This window comes from Eptatretus burgeri, chromosome 4 (assembly GCF_056783735.1).
Source record: "Eptatretus burgeri isolate ZD-2024b chromosome 4, Ebu_testis_v1, whole genome shotgun sequence".
NCBI classification, from domain to species: Eukaryota; Metazoa; Chordata; class Myxini; order Myxiniformes; family Myxinidae; genus Eptatretus; species Eptatretus burgeri.
Window position 1 is genome coordinate 56,294,193 of NC_140964.1, and position 12,474 is coordinate 56,306,666.

General features: G+C 41.5%; 1 long non-coding RNA gene across 1 annotated transcript in view; it reads right to left on the reverse strand.

Annotated features, from left to right (window-relative positions):
* LOC147028096 (uncharacterized) overlaps positions 1 to 12,474 on the reverse strand; it is a 144,638-nt gene that overhangs the window by 74,676 nt on the left and 57,488 nt on the right. The window contains exon 2 of the long non-coding RNA XR_015056916.1: positions 11,403 to 11,527. This is a non-coding gene — a long non-coding RNA (uncharacterized LOC147028096). The remainder of the gene's footprint in view (positions 1 to 11,402; positions 11,528 to 12,474) is intronic.

The window sequence follows — 12,474 nt, forward strand, 5'->3', positions numbered from 1 at the left end:
ACTTCCCCTTCACACCACCGTCAGCGAAGCGACGGGTTGTATTTGCTAGTATTAAATAATTCTGGCTGTCAGACAATGCATCCAATCAGGTTGAAATTTAAAACATATTGTTACGGCTGTGGAAATTCGCAGAGCACCATATAGGTCCTTAGATCAGTTATGCCGATAAGTCTGTGTTCAGATAGATTTCCCACCGTTGTCTAAAGGGATTTATTCATATCACCCAGGCTGTGATCTTTGAGATTGTGTTTTACTTTTACTATCGTTATTTTGGACCAGCCATAACGCCAACCACCAACCACCTTCTCTACCACACCAACCACCAACCACCTTCTATACCACGCCAACCACCAACCACATTCTCCACCACACCAACCACCAACCACCTTCTCCACCACGCCAACCACCAACCACCTCCTCCACAACGCCAACCACCAACCACCCTCTCCACAACAACGACATCTCCTCACCATCTCCTAAACCACATCTCCCCCGATAAATCAACACGAACAACGTCGCCTCACCTTCATCTCCGAAGCGACGCCATCTTTGCGCCAGCCACGGCAAGTCCGCATCGAACGGCATCGCTGCAGGTACACGTGGGGGTTTGCTCGCAATGCGTCGGTGATATCGAGCACGTCCGCTCGCCACGCAAGTCGGTGATCTCGAGCACGTCCGCTCACCGCGCAAGTCGGTGATCTCGCGCACGTCCGCTCTGTGCAAGCTTCGTCCGAGATTCGGATCAAGAGAGCGAGAGGGGCGGAGCCAGCGGGGGGGGGGGGGTCAGAGATCAGAGGTGAAAGTGCGAAAGCCAAACCTCATCTCTCGGGGCCCGATAAAAGGCCAAGCGGAACGCCAAGCGCGGTGAGTCGGTGGAATGTCTGTCGGGGTTCGGAGCGCCTGGAGCCTGGAGCCTGGAGCCTGCAGTCGGTGGAGAAGCTGAGGAGAGTGGAGGAGAGGCGAGCTGGGGGAACGGACAAGCCTGCTGTGCCGCGCGGAGCTGCGTGTTCGTGTGCAAGCCGGAGAGAGCTCGCAAACCAGCACCGAACGGTCTGAGGTGATCGGGCTCCGGAACAGTCCGAGAATCGCTGAGGGACGAACGGGTTCTTAAAGAGAGCATCAACTCAGAAAGAGCAAAGACCTGTTCGTTCCTCTCAGGCGTTGCTGGCTGGGGCCCGAATCACCAGGCCGCGGCCGAGCCCCGGTTACGCTAGCCGCCCTGGGGAAAGAACGTCGCGGGTCACCCCAGCGAGGAAGGTAACCTGCACGGCTTCTTGGAGCTCCTTCGGTCCTCAAAGCTCCAGGTTTCTAAAGATCCCGAGAGGTCCAGTCTACCTCCTTGTCTTTGAGGAGGTTTTTCTTTGCTTTTCTTTGTATGAAAGTTGTGGTGCCAAGTCCGATAAGTAGAACTGATAAGTGACTGTACATAATAAATAGACGGTCATAGCACTTTGTCTTGCTCGCGACTTGTCCCTACCCCCCATTAATTGCATATATGCATGCTTGTATACGTGCCTGCATGAACACCAACTGCATACGTGTGTGAATAAATGTGCTTCTTTAAATGTGAACCTGTTCGCCACATCATTTTCCCTCCATTGAACTGCCGTATTGCATTTCGGAATACATAGCGGGCTTTTTAATAGCCGATAATAGAATCTGGTCCAGCGAGGCCTCGCGATAATACCCTGCTCGGTTATCCCAAAACGGAGCGAGCTGCTTAAGCAGCTCGTGTCCAAGCAGGCCTCGCTGAGGTACAATCTCTCGGTAATCTACCCGCGCGAATAATTTGGTAAATCGATTATTTGGCGATCGGACCCTGTAGCGCGGGTAGAGTGTGGACAAGGTTGTGGTGTGCTTGGAGCACACCCGCGACTGGTTTTCGGCGTTGTTCCAGAAAGTTGCGACTGAATTGTCCGTTCGGTGGGCGAAGCGACCGCTATTGGTTAGACGCGGTCGTTCGCACGCTGGCAGGCAAGAATTCGTAACAATATATTCCACATGATGACTAGATCGTAGTTGTGAAATTTCATGTCAATTGATGAAATGGTTTCAAGAGAATAATTTTTTTTAAAGATTTTCACTCAATGCAATATGGCTGCCAGACCATGTGACTTAAAATTATTCGTGAATACCATGGTATCCCCAAGGCCTGGGAATATTTGTGTGAAGTTTCAACTTGATCTGTCTTGCTGTTCTGGAGAAGATTTTCCAGGTTTTAGGGTAAATCCAATATGGCTGCCCAGCCATGTGACCTTTAACATCATATGTGTGACTGTTTTGTTCCTTATGGAGAGGCGGTCATACTTTTAAAGTTTCGCCTCAATCTGTTCCGCCATTTTAGAGAAAATTTTTGAAGGTTTCTTTTAAAAAAAACAATATGGCTGCCAAATCACATGACCAATGATATCATCAATATTTTTTCTGTGGACCAATTTATCCCAAGATGACCCTCAAAAATTTTCATACTGATCCGATGTAGCGTTCCACATATGCAATTATGATGTCATAATGAAGGCACATATGATGTCATAAAAAAAATCACATTCCCCATGAGGAGTACTTGCGACATGCCGGTTTCAATTTTTTAGAGCGAAACAGAGAAACAATTCTGTTTTTTTTAACAAACAGAGAAACAAACAAACAGACAAACAAATAGACAAACAGACAAACAACCAAACAACCAAACAACCAAACAACCAAACAACCAAACAACCAAACAACCAAACAACCAAACAACCAAACAACCAAACAACCAAACAGACCCAAATGCAATCCCCTCTCCTGTGGTGAGGGTAAAAATGTAAGGTGCTGGGGTTGGGTAAGAATAATGAAAATAGGGATCATATAGTGCAAGGGGCAGTCTTGGAGCACATGAGACAGGCGATGGATCTGCGGGTGTTGATGGGTATGTGGGGTGGACTAAGCACAGCACTAGGCAGCCATAGGTGTTTTTGTTTTAGGAAGATGTATGATAAATCGAAAGGAGTAGTGTTAACTCAGTACAGGAATTTAGTGAGGCCTCATCTAGAATATTGTTACTTACGAAATCTAAAGATTTCGTAAGTATATTGATGACTTCCGTCCTCTGTTTGTGTTTGTTTGTTTGTGTGTTTGTGTGTTTGTTTGTAGGCACGATAACTCGAGAACGGAAGAAGCTACCAATGTCAAATTACACCACGTGATTCAGGAGGGTGATGGTTAGCGCTGATTAGATTTTGGTCAAAATCGGTCAAAGGTCAAGGTCACAGTGAGGTCAAACATAATTCCGTAAATTCATGTGGAGAAATGGAGTATTTTTGCTTCGGTCAACGTTACGAGCTAGTTTTAACTCCAATTTTAATTTTGTCTTCGGTTTTTGCGATCGCTTAGGACGCTTAACACTGGTTTGTTGAAATTCTGGAAAAATCGGATGTTTTGGAGACGTTTTAAGATTGTATAAAAATATTTCACTCGCCGCATCACGGCTCGTCACGTGGTGCAGCGCACTCGAGCAGAGGCATCGTTGATCACGTAAAGGTTTTCCATGTGCACGCTGAGGGTGTTTTCGATAAAGATGGTGTTTAAAAGTCATTTTTATCCCAATAAAGGTTATCGTCACATGCGTGACTCACTAAGCCGTCGGATTATGTAAAGATTGTTGGTGGATGGCCGAATATTACGGTTTTGTGACTTTGATAAAATAATATTAAATAATTGCGTGGAGAAATGGAGATTTTTGCTTCGGTCGACGTTACGATTTTTGATGGTTTGGTACAGAATCATCGTAGAAACATCTGGTTTGCGTCGCTACCTTCTCTAGAGACAGCTTTTATTAGATAAGGTCAGAGATCAAGTTGACAATTTCATAAGTACCAGTCTATGACTGCTTGTTTACAATTTTGGTCACCATATCTGAGAAAGGCAAGTTGCTGCAGATAGGATGCAATGTAATATTCTCTCTATGGCAACTTGTCTTTCCTCAGACAACTTGTGCTTAAAAGAGAGAATATCGATTTCACGAGATTGATCCCCAGCTCATCAACAATAAGCTACGAGGAGTGGATGAAAGATACAGGACTTTATATCAGAAATGAGACGATTGTGAGAGAATCTGTTGGAAATGTTTAAGAGTATAAAGAGTTATACAGACAAAATAAGTGCAGAATAATTTTTCAGCAGAATGGACATTGACAAGACAAGGAGTTACAGTTTAAGAGTAAAAAAAAAGAGAAGAGTTAGGACAGTTGTAAGGCAGGGGTCTTTCAATCAGAAAGTGGAGAATTATTGGAATTGTCTTCCTGCAAGGATAGTGACAGTAATCGGTCGATAGTTTCAAAATTGAGTTTTATAGGTATCTGGAAGTGGTGAGGAATGGGGGAGTACTAAGACGTTGTCATGTTTGTACATGCGGCTTGATGGGCCGAATGGCATCTTCCTACATTCACAAGTAGCATAGCCACCCTACAGGCGATCTTGTTCCAAGCATGTGACATATTCATCCAATGCATACCTTTATTTGGGTGGTGTTCAGGCAACTCTGTTCTGTTCTTGTGTATGGCAGCTTGGCTGCTGGGGTAGCTATCATTTACTGAAAGCACTGCTGTTCCACTGATGCTGTGCCCCTCTACCATTACACTGGTACTCATTTCACTAACCTCAGTAGGATGACAGGCTGAGTCAACCCCACCTGATGTTAGTTCAGCAGTCAACAGGGCTCAAACTCAGAACCCTAAGATCCTAAGCCAGCCACCCTAACCACAAAGCCAACACCAAGCTTATAGGAAACTGACACGATACACATTTACAGAGAGAATTTGCTTTCTCTCCCCCAACTTTAAGAGAGTTAACCAAACTTTGTTTTACATGTTTCAAAATCACAGTGATATTCCTCAGGGCTGCAGCAAAAGTCCAAAATCTCCTGTTTATCCATTCCCATGCTTATAGAGTCCAACTGCGACCCCACTGCTGCAGTCTCAGTTCATTGGCTTTTTACCCTCTATCACCTCGCTCTTCCATGAGCCTTGATCTTGTATCCAAAAAAACCCCACTTTTAAACCTATAGATAAACGATGTCGGTCTCCACTATCTGCATAATACACTTGTTTTGTTTGCAGAGGACATTACTTTGTGGATTCGTGGATAGGAATGTAAAATTTACTTTTATATTAAGAAACTCCAAGCTGATACCTGTAAGGTAGAGCAATGACCCCAAAAAAATGATAATTTTAATTCTCACAAAGTTAAATCTGGTTCTTTCATCAATAAAATAAAAATAACAGCAACATTCAGATTACATTCAATGACATATACATATATATATATATATATATATATATATATATATATATATATATATATATATATATATATATATATGTATACATATATAATCAGAAACCTTCATCCGAGGATGCATTTTAGTGGTTAAATGTGCATTAACTTGGGACCTTGTATAAATAAAGAGCTTAGCTTAAAATGTGCAAAAGTTAGCAATGAAATTAGAAGCGCAACATGGGGAGCTCACAAGGAAAGTTTACTAACGTTATACTTTATTATTTACTCACTCGGAGACGAGATCAGTCAACTTTTAGTGATATGGCAAAAACTCATGGAGAAAAAAAAACACTAGAAGTGATGCAATTTAGAGCCACACTCTATATATGTCTGGGAGATTTAAAAACCACACCTGTGTCAACTTGTCAGGTGGAAGCTCAGGGGAAATGCCTCTGCTGAGATGGGAAACTAATAAATTGAAATATTGGATAAAAGTAAGCTGTGATAGCTACCCAGGGGAAGACTTTTTTTTCAACTGTTGGGAATACTAAATGATCCAGAAAATTCAGAATCTCAACCTTTTGCATTGGCATGCATGAGGGCATTGAAAAGTATGGGTTTGGATTTCCACCCAGTAAATACCTTCAATGCAGTGTCACTTTTGCCCAATTGGATTGCAAAAGCTCCCTGTATTCATCTAAACCTCTTCAGAGTAACTGACAGATATAATCCACTAGTGATGCAAAGCCAAGCATTGGAATACATCCAAACAGTTTGGAATCAATCCTTGCACATGTGCACAGATGGCTCAAAAGATTCTATAGCATGGAGAACAGCAGCAGCAATATGTATCCCAGAGATTAATGTTGTCAAATCCAGAAGGCTAATAATTTCCCTCTCTTGTTTTTCAAGTCGAAATATTCACCATAGCCATGACACTAAAATGGATACCGTAATTGGTTTTAAACTTCTAAAACTGTTTTTTTTTCCAACTCATTGTCAGCACTATAAAGGCTTTTTTGGATACATAGTCGAGGCTCATGGAAGAGCTACCAGACTGAATGGATCATGATATAGCAGGGAAAAAGGACACAAAACAGGACACATAAGGAATAGTGGAGACACATGCAAAAGGAACAGTTGAGAAGGGGAGAAACACCAACAGCAGTATTGAAGACCAAGATAGAGGGAGACTTGGACAAACAATGGGTCTGGGGAGGAATGGGGGTGTGGGGGGGGGGAGGGGATGAATGGGGTAGACAAGATGGATACAGAAGAAAACTCAAAAGAGGGAAAACTGGAAATTTGGAAGGAGGAGGGATTCGGGTGGATTGGGAAGGGGGGGGGGAGCTTATCACAAGACCATGGAATCTGAAAAAGTGGGATGCAGATTATGATCAAATTGTGGAAGAAATGAACCTCTTTAACATCATCATTGAGATTGTCACAATTGTTCACCTGGCATATATTCCTGCTCAGGTCAGACTCGGGTCAATGAGGCTTGTGATGAGGCAACAAAGCAAGCAATCCACTTGGATCAGAAAATCCAAATTCCTCTGGGCCAATCGGAGGTTCATTGTATGATTAATGGAGAAGTCCAGAAAATGCATCAAGTTGAGTGAGATAATTGCTCTAATGGAAGATTTTGTGATGTTGCACACCCAAACATTGATACTTGTGCAAATTATGTTCAACCTACTCAAAGATATGAGGTGGTTTTATGTTGAGCGCGACATTGTGAATGAATCCTTCATCTACATCGAATTTAATGTAATTGTATTGGTTTCGGTGAGCGATGGAATGAAACTGAAGATAGAGCACTTTCTGATACAATGTCCTTTATATACGAGGCATCAAGAGCAAGAATTGGAAGAACCAGAATTTGTTACCAAGGATTGAAGGATCTGCTCGGTAGACAAGTACCCACGACTCTGTAAAGCATTGTAGAATTTGTAAAATAAACCGACAGGAATATTTGGGGTTTCATGGGCCTGATGACACCCTATATTATCGAAGCTTTAGTTTCCACAAGAACAACTGAAACAAAAGTAGTTTTTAAAGCTCCCAGACATTTAGAGTCCATTAGATTTGAAATTTCTAGTGTGTACAACTGGTTTTACCATATCACTAAAAGCTTGACTGACATATTGTAGGTATGAGTGAATATGGGCATTGTATAAAAGTATTAACCTTCCCTTATCTACTTCCCATGTAGTAACTATTACATTTTAAATTAAATTGATACCTTTCCCACATTTTCAGACAAATTCATTCACGTACGGTCCCCAAGTTAGTCATTTGTCACATTTAACCTCTAGAAATGTTCCTTTGCAGGTAGATTTGAAATAAACAGGGTGTTTCAGAAATCTAGACCCAAAAGAACAACAGACATTTTCCTTGTAAAGTTAAATAAACTCATTTTTAATGTCGGTTTTTCTTTATATTGTTAGTAAATAAAATACCCTCATGGCTCATTATACCAAGAAAGAGAAGGTGGAACTTGTGTTGCTACATGTTTCCAGAAAAAGCCAGAGGGAGGCATGTCAGTTATTCCATGAAAAACACCCTGAGAGAAGCCAAAGCCAAGTCATCGATTCGTCGTTAAAGTGTGACAATGATTGAAAGCCAATGGAAGCATTGCTAATTAACCTCGTACTGGTAGTCCTCGCTCCTCTACAGATGGAACTAATTCTGGAAATGTTCGTGCAGTGGTTGCAAGAAGCCCAAAAAAACATCGTTGAGACAAAATGAGTCGAGAAGCAGGAGTTTGCCATTCTTCCGTTGCTAAAATTTTAAGGCAAACAAGTACTACCCACATGGAGTTACCATTGTTCAAGCTCTTCATGGAGACCATGCTGACCGATGTATGGAATTCTGTGAGTGGGTAGTGCATGGACTTGATATGGAATCAACATTAATATCTGACACGAGCAAAGGGTACCCGGCATTGCCTGGTGCTGTTCTAACCCAGTTGGCATTCTGAAGAAATCAATTTGTTATTTTTTTCCTCTTGTTTGTGGGTGCCTAAAACACTTCCCTACACCCAGTAATGAATGGGGTCAGTGATCATTTAACATTACATTTCACATGGCTACAAAGACCTCGGCATGATAGAGCGATAAAAAAAAATGTCTAAAGCACTCCCCAGCACTCACTGATGAACCTCTGAAAGTTTGACGGACATCCATCCAGCCATCTTTGAGAAAATGGCAAAACACACACACACACACACACACACACACACACACACACACACACACACACACACACACACACACACACACACACACACACACACACACAAATGGCTCTCTCATACTGTAGAATAGATTATCTTCAGCGATTGTGGCTCGTTCCATTTGACCAGGAGAGTCAATAGACATAATTGCCGGTATTGGAGCGATGATAATCATAATTGGACTCACGAAGCTCATGTTCAACATGATCCTAAAATGATGGTGTGGTGTGCTATTCGCGGTGACGTTCTGTTAGGCAAGCCTCTACTTTTGTGAAAATAATGTTTCCGGTTCAAGTTACCTTGCAATGTTACAAGAGGTTTTGGTTCCTTTATTTGAATGGTATGCTTTTAGTGCAATTGAGAAAAGTGTGGTTTCAACAGGATGGAGCACCACCACATTATGCCATGACTGTCCAAAATTAGCTGAAGGAAACAATACCTTTGAGGTATATTACCATTGGTGGTGACCCAGATGTTGTTTATATTGTTCCTATTTTTCAAATTAGACTTTGTTACTGAGAGTTTAAATCTCCATTTCGAGCTCGTTGCTTAAAGGTGTGCAGAATCAGAAATATATATAAAAAAAAATATATATATATATATATATATATATATATATATATATATATCCCTGTGTCGTAAGAGGCGACCAGGGTTGCGTCAGGAAGGGCATCCGGCGTAAAAAACATATGCCAAATCACTATGCCGATCATACGGATGATCCGCTGTGGCGACCCCTAACGGGACCAGCCGAAAGAAGAAGAAGAAGAAGATATATATATATATATATATATATATATATATATATATATATATATATATATATATATAATTGATGTGTAATCAAAGAACTGAAAGTGTTTTTTCATTCTACTAATTTTTTGAGGTGTTAAAAGTTTTTTTTTTATAAAACCAACCTGGATGTTACTACCCCTAAAAATTCCAGAAAACTTACATGGTCAATACATCATCTGTGTGACGTCATCACAAGTATCATTGTCTCAGCACGAAAATAGTAATGGCCGCACAAGTCGCTTCAGACTTGTCAAACAGTGAATTTCACAAATCATTTTCTGATTAAGAATCCTCAGATTACAATGATAGTCAAAATCATGATGTGGAAGGTGCTGTCAGACCGTACATGGATGAACCTGAGGTGGAAATTGGAGATGACCGTGCATTGTGCATGAAATACGTGTTTACAACTGAAATACGAAATAAATATACGAAATATGTGCATGAAATACGAAATATTTTTGCCCCATCTGTCAATGGTGAGGAATTACACGTATTCAAAACATTCATGATAAAAGAAAATGACTATTTAAATTCCATCATTGCTTTTTCCACGAACACTTATTCTATTTTGCAAATGAAAGCAATTAAGCGTATTTAGAAATGAAGACATCACTACGGGTGATTAGTCCGATGACATCATTACAGGGATTCTAACTGCTGCCTGGTCTTATTAACTGGATAAAATGGGATAAATAGCGTCCAGGGATTGAGGTATGGAGTGGGATGTCTTAATGGGTGTCTGTTAAAGTATTACAGCTATTTACAGGGAAGCAGGGGTATCAGATGTTGGGAAAAAAATGGGTGATGTAATTTTTGAATGGCCCCTGACGGATTTCTGTGAAGTCGGTGATAGCATGATAGGGGAGCAGAAAACTTTACATATTGCGCTGTTTTGACATGGGAATGCCTGTTTGCTTTTATGAGTGGTAGGAGGGTAAGAGTAGCGATGGGACAATTTTGTAAGGTGGAGAGTGGCTTAAGGACTTTCGGTGGGAGGGGGTCATGGTGGGGTTGAAGCCTTGCTTGCAGGGAGGGGATCGATGCCTTACCCAGGTCAAAAAACCAGTAAAGACCAGTAGCTTACTGGTCAACTGGTACCAGTTAAAAACCAGTAGCCAACTGGTACCAGTAAAGCCAGTTGGTTTCTTACTGGTTTTAATATGGAAATTGGAATAGAGTGATATATTACCAGTTGAAATACAATTGTATTTAACTAACTGGTATCAACTGGGACCAGTACATTGTAACTGGTATCAACTGGGACCAGTACATTGCAACTGGTATCAACTGGAACCAGTAAGACTTTAACTAGTACAAATATGAGCTACTGGTTTTTTCAACTGAGAAATTGGAATTCTGACTGAATTTAACTGGTACCAGTTGAAACCAATAGAGACCAGTTAAAGACCAATTAGAACCAATAGAGACCAGTTGAAAATGTGTACTGGTTTTAACTGTTTTTTCGACCTGGGTAGGGTTGCGAGAGGAAGGGTGAGGACTTGGAGTTTGGTGTGGGGGGGGGAGGAAGCAAAGATGGGACACAGTTGGAAGGGGAAGGGTGAGTTCTTTTTTTTGAGTTCTCAGAATTGCATGTGTCAGTTTTTTTTACAAGTAAATCATAAGTGACAAAACTCAAGAGTAGAAGTCATATAATAATTACAGTTTCTAACTTGTAGACCCTTTTGACGTCATACATGTATTGTCATGAATCACACACACACAGTGTTTCTCCAGCCCTGAGGGTTTGTGCCCGCCATAGCCTCCACCGGGCAAGCCCGGCCCACGCCAGCCTTGTGGAGCACATGTCCGCAAATAAGAGGCATTACAATGTGAAAGTTGTTCGTTGCCGTCAAACTATGCACCATGATCATGATGGTTAAACATCATTTCAACATTTCATCGTTTTTTTTTTCCGTTTCTGAGGATGATCTATCTGCTTGGCACATAGAAGTGACACATATATTAATATTAGCCCTACTTACCACTGTACTGACATGTGATACGTAATGTAGAACGTTACTGATTGATTACTAAAGTGGTGTTGATCAAGGCCGATGCAAAATAGAAATGCTAGGTGTAAAAAAAACAAAAAAAAAACCCCGCTATTTACCCTCAGTTTCTCATGCTTTTCCGCAACTTTTCTGTCCTTTTGCTTCTTTCCATTGGATTAGAATTATCTCTAATCTTCATGAGGATCGCTTCGGCTTTCAATCGCTTCAATTTACTCATCCCAACCTGGGAATACAGGGTGGTGTCAAATGAATTATCTTCAAAATGGGCACCGCAAATAACACTTAAAGCAGTTGGGCCATGCCACTTTCCTCTGGTCAGTTTTACTTTGGCTGTCCAAATTTTCCTTACACCTGGATCTTTTGGGAAAACATGCATACGCACACCATCCTTGGTATGTATTGCTACAACCATCAACATTGCATCGAGCTGGCATTCTCAGTACTTTTACAGAGTTCAGAGTTTTTCAGAATGTATGTAGGCCATACGTAAACGTAAGTCCGGAAGCGAAAGTGTCCTGCAGATAATGTAGCAGGTCACATTATATATATATATATGACATACTCACATCACTGTTTTGTGGGAGCAGGGCCAATCGAGCGGACAACGACAACAACAAAAAACATTACAATCTTAATTTCAAGATATTTATTAGCCTGGTGTTGGCTTAGCGGTTAGGGTGGTGGTTTGGGGATCCTAGGGTCCTGAGTGCAAGCCCTGTTACCACTGAATTAACACCAGGGGGTTGACTCGGCCTGTCATCCTTGCGAGGTCGGTGAAATGAGCACCAGTATACTGGTAATAGGGGCACTGCATCAGCAGCGCAGCTGCGCCCCTAACTAATGAAGCAACCAGCAGCCAAAAAGGCAGCACACGATAGGAAGATATTTATTCAGGAAAAAAGAAAAGAATGATTAAGTGTTTAGTGAAGCCCTATTTATTCATTAAAACAAACACAAATTTCTGATTGGGTGGACCTTTAACGATACCAGGCAAAACTTTCGTGATACTAAATTTTACATTCTTACCACGGATGCAAAGAGCAATGTTATCTGCAAATAAAACCAGCTTGCAATAAAACAGAGTGGAGGCTGACATCGTCGATCATTACATTGAAAAGAGTTAGGCTTATGCTGCAACCCTGAGGAATATCACTGTGAGTTTGACAGATG